The 6,914-nt window shown below is 51.8% G+C and overlaps 1 protein-coding gene across 1 annotated transcript in view; it reads left to right on the forward strand.

Moving 5' to 3' along the window:
- Positions 1-4,938: 4,938 nt before the first annotated feature.
- Chst12 (carbohydrate sulfotransferase 12) overlaps positions 4,939-6,914 on the forward strand; it is an 18,744-nt gene continuing 16,768 nt past the window's right edge. Inside the window, exon 1 of the mRNA XM_005367982.2 lies at positions 4,939-5,009. The gene's annotated coding sequence lies outside the window, so the exon portion shown is untranslated. The remainder of the gene's footprint in view (positions 5,010-6,914) is intronic.

A 6,914-nucleotide genomic window follows, 5' to 3' on the forward strand; every position in this document is an offset into this window, starting at 1 on the left:
TGCCTAGAATCCCCCAGTGAGGGGCTGGGGTGTGGCTCAGTGGTAGAGCCCCTGCCTAGAATCCCCCAGTGAGGGGCTGGGGTGTGGCTCAGTGGCAGAGCACTTACTAGCTATGTTCTTGCCCAGAACCCATTCATCCACAGCACTGAAACAAAACAACCTCCATCTGCCACCCCACCCCCCAAAAAAACCACACACACACACAAAGAAGAATCTGTATTGTGTCCAGGGCACAGCCAGACCCAATTGACCTCTTCTGATATATGCATTCCCTACCCAGAAGCCATTGGATAGTTGCGTAGCTCAAGTTTTGGAGTCTAAAAATAGGATTAGGGTCCAATTCTGTCACTTACAGGACTGTGTGCCTTCCGCTGGTTGGTCCAGTTCTTTGAACTTCTACCTCTTCACCTGTAAATGCTTGGACACCATGTAGCCATTTCAGAGTCAGAAAGTTTCTGCATGTTGTCCTCTAGGAAGTGGGTTTGCAAATTGAGGAGAAATGAAAAGAGTGTAGGGGTTAAAGGCACTTGCTGCGCAGCCTGGGAACTTCAGATCAATGCCAGAACCTACATGGTTGAGAAACCAGTGCAGCAAATTGTCATCTGACCTCAATATGCACAGCAAACATCCACGCAGACAGAAATACAATAACAGATTTAAAAGGAACAGAAAATTTGGGTTGGGGCTGGAGAGATGGCTCAGTGGTTAAGAGCACTGGCTGCTCTTCCAGAGGACCAGAGTTCGATTCCCAGCACCCACATGGCAGCTCACAGCTGTCTGTAGCTCCAGCTCCAAGGGGACCTATACCCTCATACGGACATATATGAAGGCAAATTCCCAATGTATATTAAATAAATAAATCTTTAAAGAAAGAAAAAAAAAGAAAATTTGGGTTGTCTCAAGTTTGAGTCGCCTGTGTGTTAGGCAAGCATGATCATCACTAAACTATGGAAACTGGCGTTGTTAATCCATGATGAAAAGCATGAAGATGTTCCTTTACAGACTTTCCTTAGATGGATAGCTAGAAGAAGGTTTGTGGAATCACCAGGAAGGTGTATTTGTGTATATGTGTGTGTGCGCGCGTGCACGTGCTCGTGCCTGTAGCATGTGTGCATATGTCTGACATAATTTTTGTCACTGGACACACATTTAGACACACCTGAGAAGAAGGAACTGTAGTTAAGAAATCACCTCCAGCCGGGCGGTGGTGGCGCACGCCTTTAATCCCAGCACTTGGGAGGCAGAGGCAGGTGGATCTCTGTGAGTTCGAGACCAGCCTGGTCTACAAGAGCTAGTTCCAGGACAGGAACCAAAAAAGCTACGGAGAAACCCTGTCTCAAAAATCGAAAAAAAAAAAAATTATCTCCAGCTGGGCGGTGGTGGTGCACGCCTTTAATCCCAGCACTTGGGAGGCAGAGAACTCTGTGAGTTTGAGTCCAGCCTTGTCTACAAGAGCTAGTTCCAGGACAGGCTCCAAACCCTATCTTGAAAAAAAAAACAAAAAAACAAAAACAAAAACAAAAAAACCCAATTGGCCTGTGGACATGTCTGTGGGGGCTTTGTCTTGATTGTCCAACGATATGGGAGGGCCTAGACAGATATGGGTGGGTGGTTTCACCACTGGGTCAGGGGGGCTGGGTCTTATCAGAAAGTAGGCTGAGCAAGCCAGGGGAAGCAAGACAGGGCCTCCATTGATCTGCTTCAGTTCCTACCTTCAAGCTCCTGCCTTGATTTCCCTGAGTGATGGAATGTAACCTGTAAGCTAAAATACCCACTCTCCACTCCCACCCCTGCCAAATTGCTTTTGGTCATTCGTTATCACAGCAATGGAAAGCAAGCTAGAACAGCACCTGTGTGTGTGCAGGGTGTGTGTGTGTGTGTGTGTGTGTGTAGGGCTCTGTGCCTGCAGAGCTGTGTGCATGCAGGACTGTGTATGCAAGGCTTGTGTGTGTATCTGCAGGGCATGTGTATGCAGGGCGTGTGTGTGTGCATGGCTATGGGTGTGCATGGCTGTGTGTGCACAGGGTGTGTGTGTGCAGGGTGTGTGTGTGCAGGGTGTGTGCCCATGCCCGTGCATGCAGCAGTAAAGGCCTGAAGTGCCCTGATCTGTGGTAGTATGATATTATCTTCTTTGGACTCTTTTGGGAGGCCTGCCACCCAGCTCCCAAATCTTATTTATAAACATCCTGCATTAGCTTGGCTTGTTTCTGGCCTTGTTTTTTTAACTTATATTTTCCCATCTACCCTTTGGCCTCTGTCATTGTTGTCTCCTCCTCCTTCCTCCTCCTTCTTCCTCCTCCTCCTCCTTCTTCCCTTTTTTTCCCTCTGTAGCTTTGGAGGCTGTCCTGGAACTCTCTTTGTAGACGAGACTGGCCTCGAATTCATAGACATTCACCTGCCTCCGCTTCCGGAGTGCTGGGATTAAAGGTGTGTGCTGCTACTGCCCGGACTGTTCTTTAAATCTTACGTTTCCTCCAAGGATTGCTGTGTAGGTGGGTGGCTGGCCCCTGATGTCCTCCTCCTTCTTGGGCTACTACTCCTCCCAACCTTTCCCCAGATTTCTCCTTCTATATATTCTCTTTGCCTGCCGGCCCTGAGTGTCCTTTCTCCTAACTCGCTATTGGCCGTTTGGATCTTTATTAGACCATCAGGTGTTTTAGACAAAGTATCACAGCTTCACAGAGTTAAACAAAAGCAACATAAACAAAAGTAACACGCCTTAACATAATGTTCCCAAGGCTGATCTATCACACTCTATGTTAGTCCCTTGAGAGAGGGGTCTCCATTTGAACCTGGAGCTAGGGTGTTGGCCGGCAAGCTCCCTCGGCCTCCTGGCTCTACTCCTCTCCTCTCCTCAGCACTGAGGGTGTAGGCATGCATGGGGCCAGGCCCAGTCTTTCACATGGTTGCTGGGGTTCAAACCTGGATCCTTAACGCATTCTCAGCCAGCACTGCTCCTCCTCACTGAGCCACCTGCCCACCCCAGGCAGATGTATGTTTTGTGCGGCACTGACACACAGCTTCTCAAAGGGGCACACAATGCTGCACTTCCACCTGCCATGGAAGGCCACCCACTTGCTCTGCCATTTCACTTACATTTGGAGTTGTTTATACTGGCGTAAACCATTCCAGCTGATATGTAATAGAAAATAACATTTACGTAGCCCAGGCTGACCTCAGACTTGCCATCCTGCCTCCATTGCCCAAGAGTTGGAATTATACGTGAGTGAAACACCTGCCTAAATAAAATGCAGGCGTATTGTTTAGGCATAGTGATGCATGCCTTCAATCCCAGCACTCGAGAGGCAGGGGCAGAGGCAGGTGGACCTCTGTGTATTCTAGGCCAGCCTGGTTCCACAATAGAGTTACATAGAGTGATCCTGTCAAAAAAACAAAAACAAACAACAACAAACTTATTGCATGACATTTATACTTTGTTTTGGAGACACTGCTACCTTCAAGCTCACTGTGTATCCAAAGCTGATCCTGATCCTCCTGTCTCCAGCTCCAGAATGTGCTGGAGTTGCAGATGTGTCCCGCCATGCATTGTTTACGCACTAATAGGGATGGAACCCAGGGCTGGGCAAGCACTCTACCCAGAGTCACACTTCATCCTGAAACTTACTGTGTTCTATTCCCCCCCTCCCATCCCTACCCCACCCCCGTGCAAAAGAATGAGATGTTGGCTCTCTAGCTCCCAGTGCCTCAGAAGTGACCTTATTTGGGCACTGGGTCAGTAGAGTAGCAATAAAATGAGATCATGGGGTGGTCCTGATCCTGCCTGCAGAAGCACACAGGACCGGAAAAGCCTCCCACAAGCTTTCTGCAAGAACTCTCTGTCAGAACTAGCCTGCTTGGGACCTGGATTCCTGCTGTGGCCTCCAGAACCGCATAGGAGCCTGAGCCGGTCATGCGCACACTGGGCAACTCAGGGTAGTTAGCTGTAAGATCTGAGTCCTAGTAGTAAGCTGGGAATCACCCACCACTGAAATATAATCAATCCTGCTAGGCTCTGCCCTCTGCCATCCTGTCAGATTGCTACAAAAAGAGGTCTCTATCCTGGGCTCCGGGAGAGTCTGCTGGCATCAAGAGTCCCCTGCTTTGAGAAGGCTGCTCAGTGCTAGGGTTCCAGGTGTGCGCCACTATGCTTGCTTTGCTCTGTGGAGGTGGTCCCATGCGGTGTGTGGAGGGTAGAAGATAACCTCGGCACCTTCCAACTTTTATTTGAGACAGAGTTCTCATTGGTCTGAAACTTCAACAATAGAGTGGGCTGGGCAACCAGCAAGCTCCAGGGATCGCTCTGTCAATGCCCATCTTGGCATCGCTGGCATTACAGGCAGGCACCGCGGAGCCTGGCTCATGAGCGTGGGTGGTAGGGCTCCGAACACAGGATCTCACAGTCGCCAGGCCAGCACTCTACCCCCTGAGCCCTCTCCCCGAACCTTGGTTGGCTTTTGAGAAGAGGATCTCATTAAGTAAGGCTAGCCTGGAACTTTCCATCCTACTGCCTCAGCGCCCAGATGTAGCTGGGGTGAAAGGCCTGAGACACCATGCCTCGCTCTCACTAAGAGCTTTACCTGCATGCTCTCTCTTTAGCCCCATAAACTCAGACACGGTTGTCAGCCAGCTTTGCCCAAACTGGAGTTCGAATCGCTAGACCGGCCCCGCCTCGTGAGATCAGCTACGCCCTCACCTCGGATTGGTGGCTGTGGAAGGGGCGGGGCTCCCAGTGGATGGTGGGTGGGACCAATCGCTGGCCGTAAATAAGGCGCCACATGGCACGGGCTGGCATGGGGCGCGGGTGGAGAGGAGTGCGCAGGCGCATCAAAGACGGGCGTAGTCCCACTAGCTGGTTCTCGCGAGAGGATGGAGGAGGGGGTCGGGCTGGGGGGCGGGGCCGGGCCTCGGGCGGGGCGGCTAGCGGGAGGGGTGGCTAGCGGGAGGAGGCGACATCGCCCGCAGAAGCGGCAGCAACAGCATCGGCGGCCGTGGCAATAAGCGGGCGCTAGGTAAGGAGCGCAGGCTCGAGTGGAGTGAGGTGTGCGAGAGACTCTCGGAGGGGCGAGGGCCCACGGGTGGGCGATGCAAATCCGTACCCCATTCTGCACGGCTTTGGCAGCTCCCACATGCTCCCGGTTCGAATCCCGGTTCTGGCCAGCTGGCTTTGTGACCTTGGTCCTGCAGACACCTTCTCTGAGCCAACTTCTTGTGAAGCCCTGCAGAATGCGTGGAAGAGGGTGTGGTCGCTTGGCCAATCTCCTTTGCAGTAGAAACGCCTGACTCTGAGGTTGGGGGGGGCACATCAGTCTTGTCTCTGGCTATGTGGGGGGACAGGCGAGAAAGCAATTGTTTTGGGACTGGCGTGCTGCAGTGTCCCGGCAAGACCTTGCAGGAGGCTGTCTGTGAAGCGAGTTTTTGCACAGAGCAAGCACTGGCTCCACATCTCACCCCAGTCCGTTGAGCATCCTCCTGCCCCTGAACTTGGCTGGTCACAGACAGCAGTGCAGACCCCAGCTCATAGATGGGGCTGAGCATTGCCGCGGTTGCCGCCAGCAGCAGCCTCATGCCTGGTGGCCACAGGAAGCCGAACATTAGTGGCTAACAGTAGGACCTATCTTCTTTTTGGGCTTCTGGCCATGAAGACATCTGAAGACATTGCTGGCAGACCCTGGACTCCGCACATCCGCCTGGCTGTTGCACGGAGAGCTGTAATGTTTGCAGCCTTCTTAAATTATTTATTTTATAATCCCACATTGCGATGGGAGTCCCAGGTTGAATAAGGATGTGAGCCTTGGGGTGGAGAGGCACTCTGAGCCTTTGGATTGCTGGGGCTCTATGGTGTGCCTCCAGGCTTGGTAACATGAGTTAGGGCCCTGTGTCTGGATGTGAAAGAGAGGAAAAAGATTATCGGGAAACTCCTGCATGCAGGGAATAATAGCACACTTCGAGAGTTGCCTGAGGCCGAGTGTGGTGCCAGCACTTTTGAGCTGAGGCAAGGGGATTGCTGGGAGTTTTGAGGGCAACCTTGGCTGCATAGTGAGGTTCGGACCAGGCTGGGCTACAGGGTGAGACTGTGTCTCAAAACCCAAGGGTCTGCCAAGAATCTTCATGTTTAATTTCCTTACACATGAGTTGCTAGGATTTGAGACCGAATTTGCAGGGGCGCGGGCGGGGGGGGCAGTAACTGTTTACTGTCGTCCGGTGCCTGTGGTCCTGCATCATCAGTTTCTTGTTGCATGGGCGAACCACTAAATTGGGTGGCTTGCTGGAAACCACGGGTCCTGGGCAGCTCAGCTCCACCTGGCTCAGGTCCGCCCGATTCCGTGATACAGTTCAAGTGCCACTGTGTGAAAGACGTTCGTGTTATGCAGAGAGGACGCCAAAAAATGTGGCGCATACCTGTAACCGTGGTACATACCTGTAACCATAGTGCTGAAGAACTGGAGGCAGCTGCAGGCTAGCCTGGGCTATGTGAAACCCTATCTCTAAGAAACTAGCTAAACACCAAGTGTGACGGGAAGAAGCAGCTAATGCAGGAGACATTGAGCTGCTGCACTCATAGGGGATGGGAGTTGGGTAGAGCAGGAGACTAAGGCTCCCTTGTGGGGGGTGGGGCTTGTGTGCAGGTGCGTTTAAAGCCAGAATGCTAACCACATCCTCCACTGAGACAGAGGTCTGGAATTCACCAGTTTGGCAAGGCTAGCTGACCAGTGAGCCCCAGGATTCCCCCTGTTTCTGCCTCCCAGTGCTGGGTTATAGGCATACGGCACCATGCCAGGCATTTTTACTCTGTGACTTCTGGGGATCTGAACGGAGCAAGCCCTTTATAACTCAGCCATCCTCCTGGCCCTGAAAAGACTTATTTTATTTTTATTTATTTATTTTTTGGGGGGTTTTTCGAGACAGGGTTTCTC

Source organism: Microtus ochrogaster, unplaced genomic scaffold, assembly GCF_000317375.1.
Source record: "Microtus ochrogaster isolate Prairie Vole_2 unplaced genomic scaffold, MicOch1.0 UNK27, whole genome shotgun sequence".
NCBI lineage: Eukaryota > Metazoa > Chordata > Mammalia > Rodentia > Cricetidae > Microtus > Microtus ochrogaster.